Source organism: Lactuca virosa, chromosome 2 (assembly GCF_052849685.1).
Source record: "Lactuca virosa cultivar CGN04683 chromosome 2, Lactuca_virosa_CGN04683_v6, whole genome shotgun sequence".
Classification (NCBI taxonomy): Eukaryota; Viridiplantae; Streptophyta; class Magnoliopsida; order Asterales; family Asteraceae; genus Lactuca; species Lactuca virosa.
This window is the reverse complement of record NC_136427.1, coordinates 102,906,837-102,930,268: the sequence shown is the minus strand read 5'-3', so window position 1 is coordinate 102,930,268 and position 23,432 is coordinate 102,906,837. Positions and strand designations below refer to the sequence as shown.

General features: G+C 33.4%; 2 pseudogenes; both read left to right on the top strand.

The window, feature by feature from the left end:
* The first annotated feature begins 1,957 nt into the window (after positions 1-1,957).
* On the top strand, positions 1,958-4,121 carry LOC145157642 (uncharacterized; annotated as a pseudogene).
* Positions 4,122-11,994: 7,873 nt separating this feature from the next.
* On the top strand, positions 11,995-14,191 carry LOC145157640 (uncharacterized; annotated as a pseudogene).
* The last annotated feature ends 9,241 nt before the right edge of the window (positions 14,192-23,432 follow it).

The following is a 23,432-nucleotide window of genomic DNA, read 5'->3' as shown; positions in this document are numbered from 1 at the left end:
GTATAAAGTATATATGTTGTTTTATTTAGATCACACCCCATTTTGAACACATATGTGTTCTTTTATTTATATGTGTTATTGTGAGGAGGTTTAAAAATTATATTAGTTGATTATTTGAGACTTCAGAGCTCTTAGCTGTTGAGGATATTGATAGTTAAATAATTAGTAACTTCGATTTTGTAATCTTTCATGCATTTGGTTCATAGGAAATTGAATAATTGAATGTAATTTAACTTGTTCAATGTTTCTAACTATATAAAATTACGTATTTTATTTTGTTTGGGTAGATGGACTTCCATTTATCCTTTCATTTTATTGATTTAAAAGAAACGTTGGCTTAGAAATTAAATATTAAACATCTTTGATCTTTTTTTTGAAACAACAATGAAATCTTTGTTGATGTTTGGATTTATTGTGATAAATAAATAATAAGATTAGAATTTATTAATAGATAAAAGATATAGCATCTTAATTACTTTTCATTTTTAATTATTTTTTTATCAAAGAAAAAAAAATAATAAGTTAAATATTTTGTGGAACACCTTTGTTAATTTTATTAAAATAGTCAATTTAAGCTTTATAAAAATAAATGAAATCTATCGATGGGTAGAGATCCTTACACGGTAACTTTTCCTTATAGACAAACTATTTATGTTTTATTAAGTTGTGCAATACAAATATTTAAAACGTAAAAAACAATATTTAAAACATACAACTTAATAGAAATGCACAATAATAACTATTAGTTATCAGCGTTTTTATTTAAATGACTAATGTCTAAGAATAAAAAAACTTAAAGCGTTATATAAATTGAAATTTAAGTATAAATATAATGAACATATAAAAATCGATATTCACAATAATGACTACTATTAATTTATATGATTTTTGAAAAACTGACTATCATTTTTATTAACTTAGAAAATAATTTCAAAACCATAAACCACAAAAAATATTTTTTTTAAAAAAATAAGTAGATTGTTTTTAATCGTTTAAACTTTCCTATTTTTTATAATTTCAAAATACTAAGTCATTTTTTTATTCTCTTATCATGGGTCAGAAGACTATAATAGGTTTTCTGTCACCATTATTTTTATTGTCAAATTGAGCACCCCTAAATATAAAACAATAGTATATAATTTGTGAAGTAATGAAGGGGGCAAAATTGGCATTAAAAGAAACTTAATTTGTGAAGGTATCTAAGGTTAGGAAAGATAGGATAAAGTTCAATGTCTAGGGACTAATCCTTAAAAATTCGTCCATAACCCCTCAACAAGAAAAAGTTCAAAGCCTAGGACCAAATTGGCATTACAAGAAACCTAATTTGTGAAGATACCTCCAAAAGTTTTTTTGCCACTGTTCTAGCCTTTACGCACAGATTAATGGAGTAATTTCAAAATCGATCCTTTGCATCGCTCGACAGCAGCATAGGAAAAAAAGGCGAGGTAGGTGGAGAAGGGAAGAACGAACTGAGAAGAGAGGGGGGAAAGAAGGGTCTGCAAGTGTCGATTCTTGAAGGTGTGTTGAGGCTGCAAAATCAACTCATACAATCTGGTAGTTCCTTGCTTAAACTCGTCTTTTGATTTCATGTATCAATTGCTAGTGATTGGATTCAAGCAATCTCATTCTTCTTACTTCCAATCCTTGATATGTTATGTGATTAATCCCCAGCCACGTTTTGTGTGTTTTTGATGGGTGATGACTTTCAAAATATAGTTAAGAACACTCTCATATATGTGGTAATTGGTGAGTAAGGAATGGTTAGAATTGTAGAATAATTGTCTTTCTATTTTCTCTTTGGTATCTTCGTTCATGATTTCTTTTGCTCCAATTCTCATCGATTCTTGTGTGATGTTTTTCTATAAAAAGACCATGTTTCGAACCCTCCAAAAGGTCTTCAAAATAGTCCTTTAAGGTTTCATATCTGGTTTAATGGTAGAGGAAACTCAAGCCCTTAATGGTGTTTTTTCTTTTAGCAATGTTTGAATCTGCAAGAAGTATTATGAGTTGGCTTGGTGATTGTGCAAAGGTATAAATTTTATATTTTTATAAGATAAGATTAAAACGTTTATTGATTTTATAAGTTTTCACAGGTTATAGCAGTGAAAAACAATCTAGTACAATGGACAACTCCTCTTGGACTTCCTGTTGTTCAACCATACCGCAAATTAAGAAGACATCTTGTGAGTTCTTTTAGTATGTCAAATTGTCAAGTAAAGTCCCTATATTTTGGCTTTTTTGCTAATATGAACCAAAAAAAAATTGTTGTTTTTTTTAAATATGTAGATTAAGACATCTCTTCAAGTTTTGACACCACAACAAGAAATCGTTAAGGTTATACCTGCAACCTTTTCTTTATTATGCTAAATGCAAGAAAAATAACTTTTTTTGTTATAAAAGGTAATGGTGAAAAGACAAAGAACAGCCTTTCCTCCTCACTTTGTCCACTCTCTTGATGGGTCCCACATGGTGATGACAGTCGTTGCTTGTAAAAAGGCTGGCTTAAGTTTTGCAGGTTCAAAATCATTATTATTTCCTATATTTTATTTCTCCATTTTTTTCCATTAAAAATATATAAATTAAAATCCCATTTCAACTCTGCTTGATTCAGCCATGAAAAACCCTAATTCTACTTTCCTTAGAAGTAAATGGAGTCCTATTCCAATACCCCATAAAACTATCCTTGAACCCAAAGGTCAAGATCTTGATTACATCAACATACCTCACAGTCATCTTCTTCACTCTGATTGGGCTAAGCTAGATAAATTATTAACCAAATCTAATTCGTTACGAGTGAAGCACATTCTGTTAAAGCTTCAAAACAACTACGTCATTTCCCTAAAATTCTTCAAATGGATTGAGCTTCACAACCCTAGTTTACTCACCCTCGAAACAAATTCCATCATCCTCCACATCCTCACAAGAATCATAAATTTGTGTCAGTTGAATCCATTTTAAAAAAGATCATCGGTTCTTGTTCTTGTGATGTAAACCTCCATTCTAAGCTCTTCGATGCTGTTCTTCACTCTTATCAAATGTATGATTCCACTCATGTTTTCGATGCCCTTTTCAAAATATATGCACAGATGAAGCAGTTTAGGAATGCAACAGATACATTTTGTCGTATGAAGGAATACAGATTTCTTCCCACCATTGAATCATGTAACATGTATATGTGTTCACTACTTAATTTCAATCGAGCAGACATCGCATTACCATTTTACAACCAAATGAGAAGATCCAAGATCACAATCATTTTACAACATGGTGATGAATGCTTATGTTCAATTAGGGAAACTAGAGAATCCAGTCCAAGTGTTCGATGAAATGCAAGGTATAGGAATGAATCCTTTTGTCTCCTCCTAACAACCGCAATCAGGTTGAAACTTACAATGGAGAAGAATGGAATCAACCCAAATGCCATAACTTACAATACAATAATCCATGGATTCTGTAAAGAAGGGAAACTACATGATGCTTTTAAAGTTTTCCATGAAATGAAAAGGGTAAATGTGGATCCTAATACTGTAACTTAAAACACATTAATCACTGCATGTTCCCAGTCAGGTAAAATCGAAAAGGGTAATCATATTTTTGAAGAAATGATAAGAACCAGGGTCAAACCTGATATTTTGACTTATAACGCATTGTTTTTGGGACTTTGTAACAAAGGAAAAACCAAGAAAGTTGTTTATTTTGTTAAAGAACTTGATAAAAAGAAATTAGTACCAAGTTCTTCAACATTTTCTGCCCTAATTAAAGCCCAATGTGCTCGAAAGAACCCAGATCGTGGTTTTCAACTTGATAAAAGCATGGTGAAAAGTAATTTGTTTCCAAATGAAGATACTGTGAAGATGTTAATTTTATCATTCTTGCAAACGGATGATTATGATGGTGCTTTTGGTGTTTTTAAAGAGATGTTAGAGAGGCCTATTGGGCCTGATTTGGTTGTTTTGAGTGGGTTTTGTAAAGGGTTTTCAAAAGCTTTGAAAGATAGATTGGTTATGGATCTATTAAGCGAGGTTGGTAATGGGTGTTTTAGTTATGAACGTTATGAGAAAGTGAAAAGCATTATTTGTGACTCTAACAATGAAGGTGAAGAACTTGAAGAAAATGTGTAAGTTGATTTATTTAATCATGACAAAAATGAATCCGAATACAGAATGTGTGTGGGAGCAAATAATGCGTTATACTTCGTAATGTATATTCAATAAAGCTTTAAAAGTTTTTGATGTATATCGAATTAAACTTTTATATTTGTGCTATCCATATCTATACTTCCATACATCTATATCTATATCTATATCTATACATCTATGCAATTATATAAAGCATATTGCTTCTTTCTTGAATTTTTAAGAGGCATAAGTTTCACTTCTTAATGTACACATCAACTTTGTATATAAACTACTATGTGGCCATGATCCTTAAAGTAATCACTCCAATCTATATAGCTTCCTAAGCTTAACTCTATAAATAGTTTTGAAGTAGCAGAAATAAAGATTGTGTAAGTAGCAATTGACTTTTTCATTATTTTATTTTCAAAATTTATGTTTATATTCTACCATATACACAAAGTACAATGCTATTTATGGTCACGTCTGTTTTAGATACGAAAGAGGAATGGGTCGTGAAGGTTGTGCTATCATGGTTGTAGTTTTCTTAGTCTTGATAGATTTGTACTCTATATATTAAATATAATAATATTTTGCAAATTTTAGTTTTATTTCACAATAAATTATTAGTTTTATCGAAATTGGTAGTTATTACTTGTATAATCTTGACGTATAAAGTATATATTTTGTTTTATTTAGATCACACCCCATTTTGAACACATATGTGTTCTTTTATTTATATGTGTTATTGTGAGGAGGTTTAAAAATTATATTAGTTGATTATTTGAGACTTGAGAGCTCTTAGCTTTTGAGGATATTGATAGTTAAACAATTAGTAACTTCAGTTTTGTAATCATTCATGCATTTGGTTCATAGGAAATTGAATAATTGAATGTAATTTAATTTGGGTAGATGGACTTCCGTTTAACCTTTCATTTTATTTGTTTAGAAGAAATGTTGGCTTATAAATTAAATATTAAATATTTTTGATCTTTTTTTTTGAAACAACAATGAAATCTTTGTTGATGTTTGGATTGATTGTGATAAATAAATAATAAGATTAGAATTTATTAATAGATAAAAGATATAGCATCTTAATTACTTTTCATTTTTAATTATTTTTTTGCCAAAGAAAAAAAATAATAAGTTAAATATTTTGTGGAACACCTTTGTTAATTTTATTAAAATAGTCAATTTAAACTTTATAAAATTAAATGATATCTATCGATGGGTAGAGATCCTTACACGGTAACTTTTCCTTATAGACAAACTATTTATGTTTTATTAAGTTGTGCAATACAAATATTTAAAACGTAAATACCAATATTTAAAACATAAATAATTATATACAAATCACTCTTTATCTATCATTTATATATCTTTTTAGCTGGTTAGTGGTAATTTTTTGTTTTGTAATGTGTTATCGACTTTTCATTCAACTGATTTCAACATACAACTTTATACAAATGCACAATAATAATTATTAGTTATCAGCGTTTTTATCTAAATGCCTAATGTCTAAGAATAAAAAAACTTAAAGCGTTATATAAATTGAAACTAAAGTATAAATATAATGTACATATAAAAATCGATATTCACAATAATGACTACTATTAATTTATATGATTTTTGAAAAAATGACTATCATTTTTATTAACTTAGAAAATAATTTCAAAAGCATAAACCACAAAAATTATTTTTTTTAAAAAAATAAGTAGATTATTTTTAATCGTTTATACTTTCCTATTTTTTATAATTTCAAAATACGAGTCATTTTTTTATTCACTTATCATAGGTCAGAAGACTATAATAGGTTTTCTGTCAACATTATTTTTATTGTCAAATTGAGCACCCATAAATATAAAACAATAGTATCTAATTTGTTGTCACACCCGCAAACCTGAATGGTGGAAACGTTCAGGGGCGGAGGACGTCATATTCAGTATCATAGCAATTGCATAGTAAGAAAAGTACACACCACTATATTATATAATTTATAAAGTTTACATGATTGTATTGGTTACATATTCAAAAGTAAATACATAAACATGTTCCTAAAAGATGTTATTAACGCCAGAGCGTAAATCTCCAAAAGTTGTTGCGTACCTGGCTTAGCGGTTTCCTGAGAATACAAGTTATTTCCAGAAAAAGTGTCAACAATTAAGTTGGTGAGTTCATAAGTAGTGTTTTGAGAAAATATATGCCATTCGAAATTTCGTGTATGTTTTCCAGAAAATCCCTTATTTTCTTATAAACGTATGAAATGAGTATGAAAAATCTTTGTATGAATTGTATGTATTTGAACCAGGAAAATCCATTATTTTTCCAAATGTGAATAGCAGTCTCAAATGATCAAGACCGAAAAGGTAAGCAACTGTGACATGCTTAAAAGAATGATGTATAGTTTTATAACATAAAACTATAAGAAGATTGTTATTGAAATGAAAAATAACATTAATAGTTACTTTTCCCAAGAAATCACAATACCATAATAATTGTCTATCTAGTGAGTTTTTATAACCATACTATCATATTTGCCTGTAGCAACGTTCTTCAGGCGTCGTAAAGTTATGACACTTGTCACCTAAAGGACTGTAACTAACAGTCAGGATGCGGGATCATGACTCCCGTATAGATCTATACACACTTATCACGTTCTCCAGACGGGAGATTCTGGTTATAAAACATGACTTTTGAAGGTACCTTTCAAAAAGGTAGATTGAAGACGAATGTCTCACGGATTATCAATTAAGTCACGTATTCAAAATGATGATTTTGTATGAAATGATTATCCTTTTTCTCAATGATAACAAAGGCATAATTTGTGTGTTCTTGAATGCATAAAAATGGTTTAGCAAGAATGGTTACCCTTGATATGATGCATTTTTGTATAAATAAGGCTCCCAATATTATAGTTTCGTTTCATTCCATAAGGTTAAGACCAAGTAAAAGGTTTTGCATGTTAACGATTCCATTTTTATAGATAAGATAATCACATGCAAAGTATAGAAAAAGTTTCCATAGTTTCACTCGGGATTAACCGGGTGTTTACTTGTATTCTCCCCCGTAGTATGTTCAAAAGCATTTATAAAACATTTAAAAGTGCAGCTGCTACTGCAGCCGTGATGGCAGCCTGCACTATGGTTGGATCATAAGCTAGAGGTGGTGGTGGCGGTGTTGATGTTGCACAGTGTCTTCCTGATCTCCGAGGAGGCATCGCGCTGCTAAAGAAATAACAATAAAAGACAATAAGTACTCGATGATCGGAAGCCGAGTGTTAATGAGTTGACTATTTTCAACAATCTATGAATTTGGTTCGACTTAAACAGGGTTTTGAGTTCAGTTCATAATTTAGAGTTTAAATATTAATAGATAAACTTACGAACTTGAGTGGAATGCAAAGAATTAACACACAAAAGAAATATGTCATATATATATATATATATATATTAAACATATGCTTGGGTTACATCCGAAGTTAGGAAAAATTGACCTTTCTAAAGGTCTTCGATTATAGGAAGTTAAAGAAAGTAAGACTTTTAGCCGATGGTCCTATTCTATATCAAAATTTGGCAGTCTGGCAAGTACTACTTGCGACGCGGGTTACGCTTGGAGCTTGACTCTGCGTCTGATTGCTTCTCTCTCACTGGCAAGTACTACTTGCGACGCGGGTTACGCTTGGAGCTTGACTCTGCGTCTGATTGCTTCTCTCTCATAAGACACCTGTCAAAGGCGGCTTGCTGCTCCCTCATCTCACTCTGCGTCTGATTGTTGCAGTCAACTGCTCTTGGAGGGTGTCGGTGTGTAGTTGAGCATTTTCCTGCAACATGTCCAGGCGACGGATATCAGCAGCGTTACCTTCCACCCCTATGTTGACTTCTCAAATCCGGTTCACTTGGACTCCGAATTGGTAAGACTGGTTGGCTAGTTTTCCCACAACGACAGGGAGTGATCGGTCAGCTGAACTTCCACCACTGACGTTGTAGAAGTCCCGACACATGCCGTAGGGAGGGCGCAATCCTTGTTGCTGGCTCCAATGGTGGATGTGGCTTCCCCAGACGGGAGTTGGTCCCTAGAATCCCATCCTAACAGCAGGAGGTTGGACGGCTGGTGGATTGATTATCTCTGGTTCAGAGTCTGACTCTTCCTCTTCCTCCTCAGGTTCGTCTTCCACCCATCCACCGTAACCTTGATTGGGGTAGTAGGGGTCTCCGGGGTGATGGAATCCAGCCATTTGAATCTATACAAGAATAGGGTTAAGAATTGACTATAAACTAAAGCGCGTAAATTGAGTTCGACTGTTTTTGTTACCAAATACTACTATAATATTTTAAATGTTATGTTTGACTTAAAGAGATTATGCTTTTGGTAAGTTTTCAACTTGTTGTCCACTGCAGACACTCCTTGGCACATGTTAGTTGGCTCTCGGACAAATATAGTAGATCAGACTATATTCATCCCAGTTCCGATTACATGTTCCAAGGCATACCTACATTGCACAACTCATTTATAATACTTCTATATTGTTATTATTAAGATACTGACCTTGATATGAAATGAATGCATGCATACTTTTAAAAGATTTCATTTGTAAAAGCATGACTCTCACTCAGAGTGTTTTTGCCCAGTTGTGTTTATATTTGTATACCAAAAATAGATTTGATATACTTAATTCACTACAAACAATGCTCTGATACCAATCTGTCACACCCCCAAACCTGAACGGCGGAAACGTTCGTGGGCGGAGGACGTCATATTCAATATCATAACAATTGCATAGTAAGGAAAGTACACACCACTATATTATATAATTTGTAAAGTTTACATGATTGTAGTGGTTACATATTCAAAAGTAAATACATAAACATGTTCCCAAAAGATGTTATTATCGCCAGAGCGTAAATCTCCAAAAGTTGTTGCGTACCTGGCTTAGCGGTTTCCTGAGAATACAAGTTATTTCCAGAAAAAGTGTCAACAATTAAGTTGGTGAGTTCATAAGTAGTGTTTTGAGAAAATATATGCCATTCGAAAGTTCGTGTATGTTTTCCAGAAAATCCCTTATTTTCTTATAAATGTATGAAATGAGTATGAAAAATCTTTGTATGAATTGTATGTATTTGAACCAGGAAAATCCCTTATTTTCCCAAATGTGAATAGCAGTGTCAAATGACCAAGACCGAAAAGGTAAGCAACTGTGACATGCTTAAAAGAATGATGTATAGTTTTATAACATAAAACTATAAGAAGATTGTTATTGAAATCAAAAATAACATTAATAGTTACTTTTCCCAAGAAATCACAATACGATAATAATTGTCTATCCAGTGAGTTTTATAACCATACTATCATATTTGCCTGTAGCAACGTTCTTTAGGCATCGTAAAGTTATGACACTTGTCACCCAAAGGACTGTAGCTAACAGTCAGGATGCGGGATCATGACTCCCGTATAGATCTATATACACTTATCACGTTCTCCAGACGGGAGATTCTGGTTATAAAACAGGACTTTTGAAGGTACCTTTCAAAAAGGTAGATTGAACACGAATGTCTCACGGATTCTCAATTAAGTCACGTATTGAAAATGATGATTTTGTATGACATGATTATCCTTTTTCTGAATTAAAACAAAGGCATAATTTGTGTGTTCTTGAATGCATAAAAATGGTTTAGCAAGAATGGTTACCCTTGATATGATGCATTTTTGTATAAATGAGGCTCCCAATATTATAGTTTCGTTTCATTCCATAAGGTTAAGACCAAGTAAAAGGTTTTGCATGTTAACGATTGCATTTTTATAGATAAGATAATCACATGCAAAGTATAGCAAAAGTTTCCATAGTTTCACTCGGGATTAACCGGGTGTTTACTTGTATTCTCCCCCGTAATATGTTCAAAAGCATTTATAAAACATTTAAAAGTGTAGAAATGGGGGTATGAACTCACTTGGTTAAAGTGTCGGTTTGATGAAGACGAGACTTGATTCAGACAGAGTTTCGACTGGAGGAAGCGGATTTCTTGGGAATCTCGGGAGCGTAAAACCTCCTCCGGGACTTGAATATGAAAACCGGGATGTCTGGATGGCTTCGAGGGGGTTAAACGCAGAGCAAAAGCGCATGAAAGAGAGGAATTGAGCAAAGAAACCCAGAGCCCTTACACCGTTTTTATAGGGGCTGGAACCCCCTCGTACGCTGGGCGTAACGAACGTCATCGCTTACGTACTTTGGATGGGAGGTCCGATGGGAGGTCTGTTGGCCGAAGGGACTACGCCCTTATCGCCTGGTACGCTGGGCGTAATCCTTTACGCGGGGCGTAAATGGATTTTCCAAACTTCTAAATTCCGTAACTCTCGCATACGAGCTCCGTTTTTAGCGTTCTTTATATCCACGCGTAGGTGAGACTGTACTCTACAACTTTTATTTAGACTCTGTCGCCTAGTTTTGAATTTATCTTTAATAATACATTTTTAACAGGCCGGGACTGGAAAAGTCCATTAAAAATCCGTAACTTCGTCACCCGACGTCCGTTTTCGTCTGTCTTTTTACCGTTGTATTACTATTGTCGAGGTCTTTAACTTTCGTTTAGGTTGTGTTGGCTAAAAATTGCTCGATCTCTATTTCGAGTTTTTAGCTGTCTACTGCCATTTCGAAACTTCGAAAAATCATAACTTCCTCATACGAAGTCAGATTTGGGCGTTCTTTTTATGTACGTTTACCGTTTAACAATATCTACGACTTTCGTTTAGATACCTAAGGCTAAAAAGTATTTTATTGAAATTTTTTCGTTTTATTCTTAGCAACGTTTTACCGGTATTGTTAAGGATCTTCGATTGACCATAATTTCTTCGTTATAACTCGGATTTTAGTGTTCTTTATATTTTTGGAAACCTTATTACGATATCTACCACTTAGTATCCTCAAACTGAGCTTTTTGAACATTTCATTTTTGACGCTATTTTTATTACTTCATAAAGATATTACAATAGTTGACTTTCAGTCATTACATTGACCTGGAATAACGGGTTGTTACATTTGTGAAGTAATGAAGGGGGTAAAATTAGCATTAAAAGAAACTTAATTTGTGAAGGTATCTAAGGTTAGGAAAGAAAGGAGAAAGTTCAATGTCTAGGGACTAATCCTTAAAAATTCGTCCATAACCCCCCCCCCCCCCCCAACAAGAAAAAGTTCAAAGCCTAGGACCAAATTGGCATTACAAGAACCTTAATTTGTGAAGATACCTCCAAAAGTTTTTTTGCAACTGTTCTAGCCTTTACGCACGGATTAATGGATTAATCTCAAAATCGATCCTTTGCATCGCTCGACAGCAGCATAGGAAAAAAAAGGCGAGGTAGGGTGGAGAAGGGAAGAACGAACTGAGAAGAGAGGGGGAAAGAAGGGTCTACAAGTGTCGATTCTTGAAGGTATGTTGAGGCTGCGAAATCGACTTATACAATCCGGTAGTTCCTTTCTTTAACTTGTCTTTTGATTTCCGGTTTCAATTGCTAGTGATTGGATTCAAGCGATCTCATTCTTCTTACTTCCAATCCTTGATATGTTAGGTGATTAATACCCAGCCACGTTTTGTGTGTTTTTGATGGGTGATTGCTGTTAAAATATAGTTAAGAACACTCTCATATATGTGGTAATTGGTGAGTAAGGATTGGTTAGAATTGTAGAATAATTTTCTTTCTATTTTCTCTTTCGTATCTTCGTTCATGATTTCTTTTGCTCCAATTCTCATAGATTCTTGTGTGACGTTTTTCTATAAAAAGACCATGTTTTGAAACCTCCAAAAGGTCTTCAAAATAGTCCTTTAAGGTTTCATATGTGGCTTAATGGTGAAGGAAACTCAAGCCCTTTATGGTGTTTTTTCTTTTAGCAATGTTTGAATCTGCAAGAAGTATTATGAGTTGGCTTGGTGATTGTGCAAAGGTATAAATTTTATATATTTATAAGATAAGATTAATACGTTTATTGATTTTATAAATTTTGATTGGTTATAGCAATGAAAAACAATCCAGTACAATGGACAACTCCTATTGGACTTCCTGTTGTTCAACCATACCGCAAATTAGGAAGACATCTTGTGAGTTCTTTTAGTATGTCAAATTGTCAAGTAAAGTCCCTGTATTTTGGCTTTTTGGCTAATATGAGCCAAAACTTTTTTGTTGTTTTTTTGAAATGTGTAGATTAAGACATCTCTTCAAGTTTTGACACTACAACGAGAAACCGATAAGGTTATATCTGCAACATTTTCTTTATTTTGCTAAATGCAAGAAAAATAACTTTTTTTTGTTATAAAAGGTGATGGTGAAAAGACAAAGAACAGCCTTTCCTCCTAACTTGGTCCACTCTCTTGATGGGTCCCACATGATGATGACAGCCATTGCTTGTAAAGAGGCTGGCTTAAGTTTTGCAGGTTCAAAATCATTATTATTTCATATATTTTATTTCTTCGTTTTTTTTCCATTAAAAGTATATAAATTAAAATCCCATTTCAACTCCGCTTGATTCAACCATGAAAAACCCTAATTCTACTCTCCTTAAAAGTAAATGGAGTCCTATTCCAATACCCCATAGAACTATCCTTGAACCCAAAGGTCAAGATCTTGATTACATCAACATAGCTCACAGTCATCTTCTTCACTCTGATTGGGCTAAGCTAGATAAATTATTAACCAAATCTAATTCATTACGAGTGAAGCACATTCTGTTAAAGCTTCAAAACGACTACGTCATTTCCCTAAAATTCTTCAAATGGATTGAGCTTCACAACCCTAGTTTACTCACCCTCGAAACAAATTCCATCATCCTTGACATCCTCACCAAGAATCGTAAATTTGTGTCAGCTGAATCCATTTTAAAGAAGATCATCGGTTCTTGTTCTTATGATGTAAACCACCATTCTAAGCTCTTCGATGCTGTTATTCACTCTTATCGAATGTGCGATTCCACACCCCGTGTGTTCGATGCCCTTTTCAAAATGTATGCACAGATGAAGTAGTTCAAGAATGCAAGAAAAATATTTTGTCGTATGAAGGAATACAGATTTCTTCCCACCATTGAATCATGCAACATGTATATGAGTTCACTGCTTAGTTTCAATCGAGCAGACATCGCGTTACAATTTTACAACCAAATGAGAAGATCCAAGATCACAATCAATGTGTTCAGTCTCAACATGGTGATGAATGCTTATGTTCAATTAGGGAAACTAGAGAATGCAGTCCAAGTGTTCGATGAAATGCAAGGTATGGGAATGAACCCTTTTGTCTCCTCCTACAATACATTGATCACTGAATACATCAACCAAGGCCTTTTAACAACCGCAATCAAGTTGAAACTTACAATGGAGAAGAATGGAATAAGCCTAAATGCCATAAGTTACAACAGAATAATCCATGGATTTTGTAAAGAATGGAAACTACATGATGCTTTTAAAGTTTTCCATGAAATGAAAAGGGTAAATATGGATCCTAATACTGTAACTTACAACACATTAATCACAACTTGTTCCCAATAAGGTAAAATCGAAAAGGGTAATTAGATTTTTCAAGAAATGATAAGAACCGGGGTCAAACCTGATATTTTGACTTATAACTCATTGTTGTTGGGACTTTGTAATGAACGAAAAACCAAGAAATCTGCTTATTTAGTTAAAGAACTTGATAAAAAGAAATTAGTACCAAATTCTTCAACATTTTCTGCCCTAGTTAAAGCCCAATGTGCTCGAAAGAACCCAGATCGTGGTTTTCAACTTTATAAAAGCATGGTGAAAAGTAATTTTCGTCCAAATGAAGATACTGTGAAGATGTTGATTTTATCATTCTTGCAAACGTATGATTATGATGGTGCTTTTGGTGTTTTTAAAGAGATGTTAGAGAGGCCTATTGGGTCTGATTTGGTTGTTTTGAGTGGGTTGTGTAAAGGGTTTTCAATAGCTTGGAAATATAGGTTGGTTATGGATCTATTAAGCGAGGTTGATAATGGGTGTTTTAGTTATGAACGTTATGAGAAAGTTAAAAGCATTATTTGTGACTCTAATAATGCAGGCAAAGAACTTGAAGAAAATGTGTAACTTGATTTATTTAATCATGACAAAAATGAATCCGAATACAGAATGTGTGTGGGAGCAAATAATGCGTTATACTTCGTAATGTATATTCAATAAAGCTTTAAAAGTTTTTGACGTATATCGAATTAAAGATTGATATTTGTGCTATCTATATCTATGCTTCTATACGTCTATATATATATATATATATATATATATATATATATATATATATATATGTATGTATGTATATATATATATATCTATATCTATACATCTATACAATTATATAAAGCATATTGCTTCTTTCTTGAAAATTTAAGAGGCATAAGTTTCACATCTTAATGTACACATCAACTTTGTATATAAACTACTATGTGGCCATGATGCTTAAAGTAATAACTCCAATCTATATAGCTTGCTAAGCTTAACTCTATAAATAGTTTTGAAGTAGAAGAAATAATTATGTATGTAGCAATTGACTTTTTTATTATTTTATTTTCAAATGTTTATGTTTATATTCTACCATATACACAAAGTACAATGCTATGTATGGTTACGTCTGTTTTAGATACAAAAAAGGAATGGGTTATGAAGGTTGTGAAATCATGGTTGTAGTTTTCTTGGTCTTGATAGATTTGTACTCTATATATTAAAGATAATAATATTTTGCAAATTTTAGTTTTATTTCACATTAAATTATTAGTTTTATTGAAATTGGTAGTTATTACTTGTATAATCTTGGTGTATAAAGTATATGCGTTGTTTTATTTAGATCACACCCCATTTTGAACACATATGTGTTCTTTTATTTATATGTGTTATTGTGAGGAGGTTTAAAAATTATATTAGTCGATTATTTCAGACTTGAGAGCTCTTAGTTGTTGAGGATATTGATAGTTAAAGAATTAGTAACCTCAATTTTGTAATCTTTCATGCATTTGGTTCATAGGAAATTGAATAATTGAATGTAATTTAATTTGTTCAATGTTTCTAACTATATAAAATTATGTATTTTATTTTGTTTGGGTAGATGGACTTCCATTTATCCTTTTGTTTTATTGATTTAGAAGAAATGTTGGCTTAGAAATTAAATATTAAATATCTTTGATCTTTTTTTTGAACAACAATGAAGTCTTTGTTGATGTTTGGATTGATTGTGATAGATAAATAATAAGAGTAGAATTTATTAATAGATAAAAGATATAGCATCTTAATTACTTTTCATTTTTAATTATTTTTTTGTCAAAGAAAAAAAATAATAAGTTAAATATTTTGTGGAACACCTTTGTTAATTTTATTAAAATAGTCAATTTAAGCTTTATAAAAATAAATGATATCTATCGATGGGTAGAGATCCTTACACGGTAACTTTTCCTTATAGACAAACTATTTATGTTTTATGAAGTTGTGCAATACAAATATTTAAAACGTAAATACCAATATTTAAAACATAAAGAGTTATATACAGATCACTCTTTATCTATCCTTTATATATCTTTTTAGCTGGTTAGTGGTAATTTTTTCTTTTGTAATGTGTAATCGACTTTTCATTCAACTGATTTCAACATACAACTTAATACCAATGTACAATAATAACTATTAGTTATCAGTGTCTTTATCTAAATGACTATTGTCTAAGAATAAAAAAAAACTTAAAGCGTTATATAAATTGAAATTGAAGTATAATAATGACTACTATTAATTTATATGATTTTTGAAAACTGACTATCATTTTTATTAACTTAGAAAATAATTTCAAAAGCATAAACCACAAAAATTATTTTATTAAAAAAATAAGTAGATTATTTTTAATCATTTATGGGTAATTAGATTTTTGAAGAAATGATAAGAACCGGGGTCAAACCTGATATTTTGACTTATAACGCATTGTTGTTGGGACTTTGTAACGAAGGAAAAAACAAGAAAGCTGCTTATTTGGTTAAAGAACTCGATAAAAAGAAATTAGTACCAAATTCTTCAACATCTTCTGCGCTAATTAAAGCCCAATGTGCTCGAAATAACCCAGATCGTGGTTTTCAACTTTATAAAAGCATGGTGAAAAGTAATTGTCGTTCAAATGAAGATACTGTGAAGATGTTGATTTTATCATTCTTGCAAACGGATGATTATGATGTGCTTTTGGTGTTTTTAATGAGATGTTAGAGAGGCCTATTGGGCCTGATTTGGTTGTTTTGAGTGGGTTGTGTAAAGGGATTTCAAATGCTAGGGTGCAAAGTCATGCTTGGATGTGGAGTTTTGGGCTTTCCCTTTTGTATGTGTAAATGGGTTGAGTCTTTCCTATAAATAGGAAGTGAGTGACTCTCATTATGCAAGGAACCATTTGGAGTGTTAGACTAGAGAGAGAAACTTGTACAAACCCATTTGTATATCCTTTCTAGATCTAATATGAGCTTACAAAGATTTATTTACTCCTTATGTTCTTGAGTTTACATGATGATTCACTAGATCTTTTCTAATTTCGCACATGCCATCATAATCAACACCACTACAATTGGTATCAGAGCGGGTGTTCTTGATTTGATCAGGAATTGATCCATGGTGGCAATCTTGATTTGGTGATTCTTCATGTTCTTATTGATCTTCGTGATTAAAGAGTGTTGTGTGTTCTAGAAGTCTAATTTTTCCTTTATTTGATCCATAATTCGACTTTCTCTCTCTAGAATACTTGTTTATATCACTTTCCCTCTCTAGAAAACCCATTCAAAATCACTTTCTCTCTCTAGAAATTTTCAAGTTTTTGTGATCATGGTGGATTTGTCGTATGATTCTTGGATTGTGATCGTTAAAGATATAAAATACAAAGTCAATGAAGATCAATTTTATGGGTTGGTGTTAAGCAAATTGATTTCATGGGGTAATATGGTTTCTTATGGAGGTTTGAAGGATGATCATGGAAGCTTGATTTTTCAACCACTTTGTAAGATTTCATGGTTGAATAAAATTGCCTTGTCCATATTAGTCCGTAGTAGAAATCAAAAGGAAGGAGAAGAAAGAGATTTGTTCAATAAGAAATACATTTCTCTAATTGAGAACCCAAATGATCTTCGTGCTCTTAAGTTTGTTGAAGTTCTTGACAATGGAGTTCAATGTGATGTTCTTGATGTTCAAGAAAAAGGAGTTCAAGTTGATTTTCATGATGAAAAAGTTTTTTGCTCGATTGGAGTTCAAACCGATGATATTTTGTGTTCTTGTGATTCGTTTGAAGGAATGGTTCCTTATCGGAAGTCGGTGATCCAAGAAATTCACAAGTATATCAAACTCCAAAAGATTTGATTCAAACTCAAGAAGTTGTGAAAAGTGGGTTTGTTCATGGAGTCAAGTCTTCAAGATGCAAAAAGATGAGAAAGAAAAAGAAGAGGAAGATTAATCGCAAAAACAAGCGGGTTTACTCACAAAAATCGTCAACTGTTGTGAAGCCGAAATCCGTGAAGCAAAATTGGGTTCCAAAGCAACAATCTCCAAAGGTTGCATTGAATTTGAAGTCAAAACCCAAAAGTGTTGGTGGTTCTTTTGAAGATGTTCTTGGTTTGATGAAGAACACGAAGAACACGAAGAACGAGTTGTACATCTCGCATAATGGGTGGTACAATGTTCAAATTGGATATTTTCTCATTCCAACAAAAGAACAAAGATCTTCTAAATTTGATTCATTTGTTGAAAACGGAACTCGATTCATCAAAAAGGTATCTCAAATTTTCAAATGGATTCCAAAACATCCATGATTTCGATTCGTACTTTGCGTTTTTCAATTTTTGATCGATTTGTCTCATTGGATCAAATCCGTTTCTATTGCTGATCCAATTATTTTTTTAGATCAAATCATTCAATCAAAATCTGTTTCAATTTTTGAGCCCAAACATTTAGCCTAAATTCATTTTGGATTCATTTCATTTGATTCAGCCCAATTCAAATTGCATTAGCCCAAGTCAATTTAAATTCGACATATTCTGTTCATGAAACCCAAATTAAAGATCAAGTATTGTTCATATCGGATCATTGAGCCCAAATTTAAACTGCTCGTACACAATAAGTTAGATCCGATGAACTGCTCATTCATAATAGTTCGATTCTTGAGTCGCATGTTCTGTATCGTTGTTGGTATCGATTCCATTTGTTTCACAGATTTATGAAAATCGACATTATTTCTTCGATTTCATCTCGTATTAATGAATTTGGAACCGATCGGAAGATTGACTTGAACTGGTTCTTGGACAGTATTCCAGAAAAAGGTATTTGATCTGAAAATCGATTTGAAGGAAATCGATTTGTTGTTTGTCGATTATTGATTGACAAACCGATGATTGTGAATGAGAAGGTAGAATCGAATTGCACTTTTGGCAACGAAAGTCTCTTTGATTCAAAACGAATTTGATTTGAGTTGACTATTGAAGTCAAACTGTGTTCTATTGAAGTCGAAATCACAGTTGACAGTTGAAGTTTGGAAGGATGTCAGTGGTTGTAATATGGTTTCGAATGTTTGATATCAAAATGTTTTACAATCGAATGGTGTTACAGTTGCATGGTTGGTAATCGATAGTGAATTTGGTGTTTGGAGTCGATTGAAGTTATGTAAAGTAGGTTATTTTGATTTCGATTTGGATTTTGGTAAGTCTGTAAAAGCGAAGTCAACTGATAACGAATGTGAATGGTTTGATTATCGATTTTGGGTTTGAAATCGTTGGATGTATACTGATTTCATGATAGATGGTCGAATGTATTGATTGATATTGGAAGTCGATTGAGAAAGAAGACTGCGAAATCGGTTTGGGATATTTGATAGTCGATAGTCGCCATGGTTTTGGATTTGTATCGATAATGTATATTCGATTCGACTGAAATTGTGTTGGAGTTTATTTGATGAAATTGATTTCGAAGGCTTCTTGATTTTTGTGAGGTGTCGATGATCGATACTTGTATATCGATATTGTTAGTCGACTGAATAAGGAGGAACTGGAAATCTAATCTATGTGATTTCAATTTTGAACACTAAAAGCGAAGACCTGTGATTTACAATCGATTAACAAAGTGACGAATCGGGAATCGTTATGGTACTTTGATGTTTGTGTCGATGACTAAATTGGAATCGGCTGTGGGATTTTGATGTAAGTCGTGATTTTGAGTTCATTGACGAGAGGTTAAAATTGTTCGATGTATGGATGTATCGAGTTTTTCTTTGGGTGAAAACGCATGTAGTGATGGAATCGAAATCAGTTTTGCTGGTTGATTATCATTTGGAAGTCGAATCATTGTGTTGGGTTCATTATTCGACTGATTTTGAATGATAATGAAGGACGAATTGATCACTGGTTCATTGTTTGTAGACGAGTTTCGTTCGTTGAGTAAAATTTCGTTAAAATGGTGTTTTGTACGAAGGGTGTAGAAAGGTTTCGTACGAAGGGACGAAACTGATTTCGTACGAGTTATAACATTTCGTGTCTTGGAAACGAAATTGAAGGAAAAAGTTTCGTACGTTGCTGTTGCTGTTTCTGTTGCTATGAATTCGTTCTTGTGTAATGAAGTGAAGAAGAAAAGGCACAGTTTCGAAACTCACCCTTGAAGTTTCAAAGAAATGGCAATTTTTGTCCACATTCGAATTTACAGTAAAAAAAAATTGTAAAAAATGAAGAAGGTTAGAACTTGGCCCCTGTAGTTTCGAAAGTTTGGCAGAATTTACCCACTTTCGAAAATAGATTCATAAAGCTGAGAAAATGAAGAATTTACAGTTCTGGTCCCTGCAGTTTGTGCGAATTTACACTTTATGCCAAGTTTTGCATATGGGCTAGAGTTTCGCATATTTGACTGTTTTTGGCGCAACGGGTCCCTGCAGAATTCAGAAAGTTACACTTTTTACCCGGATTTTGAAAAATCTTGCAACGTCAAAAATTTTCACAATTTGGAAATTTTTTTGAGGCTTTTTCGTGATTGTTTTTCCGTGCAAGATTTTTGGTGATTCATTTTTGGTACACATCAAGGGGGAGTATTGTGAAGACTATTCCTCGGGCGCTTCTCACCCTTAATGTGTTTTATAATCATTTTTTGATTATAAAAAGGGGGAGAATGATGGGTATTCGAAGCTTCTCGGGTTTGTCGAATATTCATTTGCGGATTTGAAGACCGGTGTTACTTCGAGGGGGAGTTTGGTCTTGATCGCGCTAGCTCGTTGGAGACTGAAGCTGGGACATCCAATCCTAACTTTGAGGGGGAGAATGTTAGGGTGCAAAGTCATGCTTGGATGTGGAGTTTTGGGCTTTCCCTTTGTATGTGTAAATGGGTTGAGTCTTTCCTATAAATAGGAAGTGAGTGACTCCCCTTATGCAAGGAACCATTTGGAGTGTTAGCCTAGAGAGAGAAACTTGTACAAACCCATTTGTATATCCTTTCTAGATCTAATATGAGCTTACAAAAATTTATTTATTCCTTGTGTTCTTGAGTTTACATGATGATTCACTAGATCTTTTCTAATTCCGCACATGCCATCATAATCAACACCACTACATCAAAAGCTTGGAAAGATAGATTGGTTATGGATCTATTAAGCGAGGTTGATAATGGGTGTTTTTGTTATGAACATTATGAGAAAGTTACAAGCATTATTTGTGACTCTAACAATGAAGGCAAAGAACTTGAAGAAAATGTGTAAGTTGATTTATTTAATCATGAAAAAAATGAATCCGAATACAGAATGTGTGTGGGAGCAAATAATGTGTTATACTTCGTAATGTATATTCAATAAAGCTTTAAAAGTTTTTGACATATATCGAATTAAACTTTAATATTTGTGCTATCTATATCTACACTTCTATACATCTATATCTATATCTACATCTATATCTATAAATCTATACAATTATATAAAGGATATTGCTTCTTTCTTGAATTTTTAGGAGGCATAAGTTTCACTTCTTAATGTACACATCAACTTTGTATAAAATGTAACGTCCGTAGCTCAGGGCTAGTCAATTTAGAGACGATGAGCATCAAAAATGACTTTTTGATAGAAGAATGCCGAAATCCAAGTTATAACGAAGAAGTTATGACCTGTCGAAGTTTCGCGACAGAACCGGTACGACACATCGGGACGTAAATAGTGGTTTTACGATGGAGCGATATTTAGCCTTAGTGATCTAAATGAAAGTCGTAGAATACGTTAAACCGAGAGCGTGCATAAAAAAACGTCCAAATCTGACTTCGTATGAGGAAGTTATGATTTTTCGAAGTTTCGACTTAGTAGTAGACAGCCCGAAACTCGAATTTGAGATCGAGCGAGTTTTAGCCAAAAAAATCGAAAAGAGAATCTAAGATCTCGTCGATAGTAGCGTAACGGAAGAAAGACATACGAAAACGGACGTCAGACGAAGGAGTTATGAATTTCTAACGGATTTTTCCTGTCTCGGCCTACTAAAAATAATATAATAAAATTTAAATTCAAAATTAGCCAATGGAGTCTGAATGAAAGTTGGAGAGCATAATCTCGCCTACACGTGGATATAAAGAACGTCGAAAACGGAGATCGTACGCGAAAGTTACGGAAGTTCAAAGATTGGGCACAAACTTCGAGGCTGAGCTGGAGGGGAACACCATGCGTTCCTTCAGGGAACGCACTGCATTCGGGAACGCCATGCGTTCGTTCAGGGAACGCACCGCGTTCGGGGCACAGTGTCAATGGTTAAATCCGAAGTTCGTAAGCATCGACGTTTGTGGGAACGCCCTGTGTTCGGGGCATCTTCCCAACCCTATAAAAGGAAGGCAAAGCTTCCGAATTTTGTTGCTCAATTCCTTTCCTCTCCTCTGTGTTGCCTTGTTTTGCATGCAAATTATACCCCGAAGCCCCGGTATCAATCCCGAGAACCGAAGCAAGTCCCGAAGCCTCGAAGATCCCGAGAAGTAAAGTTTCCCGAGCCGAAACTTTGCCCGCGAGAAGCCCGGTTTTTGTGAAGATCTTCCAGATCTACCAAAGAATACTACTTCTACAAGCCGTAGTGCTGTCCGATCATCTTCTGATCAAGTGAGTGTGTTGTTACTTTCACCTTACACATAGATATGAAGTATTTGCTACGAAATATGTGCTATGCGTTTATATATTGTTTGCTTACTTGAGACGGATGCTGAATGAATGTTTCATACAATTTTTTAAATGATTTAAAATTGTATATATATTTTATATCTACAAATATGTTAGGTAGAACATGGGTAGATGAAATAGCTGGTGACGATGGTACTTCGTGCCTGTTAGATAAACCCTGGTGACGATGGAACTTCGTGCCTGTTAGATAAACCCTGGTGACGATGGAACTTCGTGCCTGTTAGATAAACTCTGGTGACGATGGAACTTCGTGCCTGTTAGATAAACCCTGGTGACGATGGAACTTCGTGCATGTTAGATAAACCCTGGTGACGATGGAACTTCGTTCCTGTTAGATAAACCCTGGTAGCTATGGATTTAGTACCGTATAGATGAACCTTGGTAGCTATGGACTTAATACCGTATGGATGAACCTTGGTAGCTATGGATTTAGTACCGTATGGATGAACCTTGGTAGCTATGGATTTAGTACTGTATAGATGAACCTTGGGCAGCAACGGACTTTGTGCCAATTCCTTAAGATAATCCTTAGGAATGAACAAATAAAGGATGATTGATTCTTAGGGTAGATCCTTAAGAAATAAAGAAGATAATGGGGATGGGTAATTGGTTTGATTGTTTGATGATTAAATGTAATAACTATATTATTGTGGGTTGAAAACCCTATATGCTCACCAGGCTCCCAAGCCTGACCCACTCAGTTTTCTTTGTATTACAGGTAATGTAACAAGAGTATAAGTCGGATGACTTGACGAGAGATTTTGGATTATAGACCAGTAGTTATAAATAACTGTTGTAAGGTCTGTGTTGTACTGTTTATGCTTTTGGTCTGTATCGGAACATGACATCCCGAGGTTTTATTATTTAATGAAAATACATTATCTTTGAGAAATGTTTTGCTAAATGGTTATCATATTTTGTTTTTGGGACAAATTTCGCAACTGTTTTCTTTAAAAGATTACTCTGATTTTAAAACAAAGCATAAACAAATCGGTCTTTTCTGGCCGTGAAATTGGGGATGTCACAATTGGAATCAGAGCATTAGTTTAAGCGAACTAGGAATTTGTAGGAAATTTCTAGACTTAAACTTAGAATGTTAAGCAATGATTGTGAGGAGTGTGTCAAATAAATTTAGGTAGTACACCTAAATAGACACGA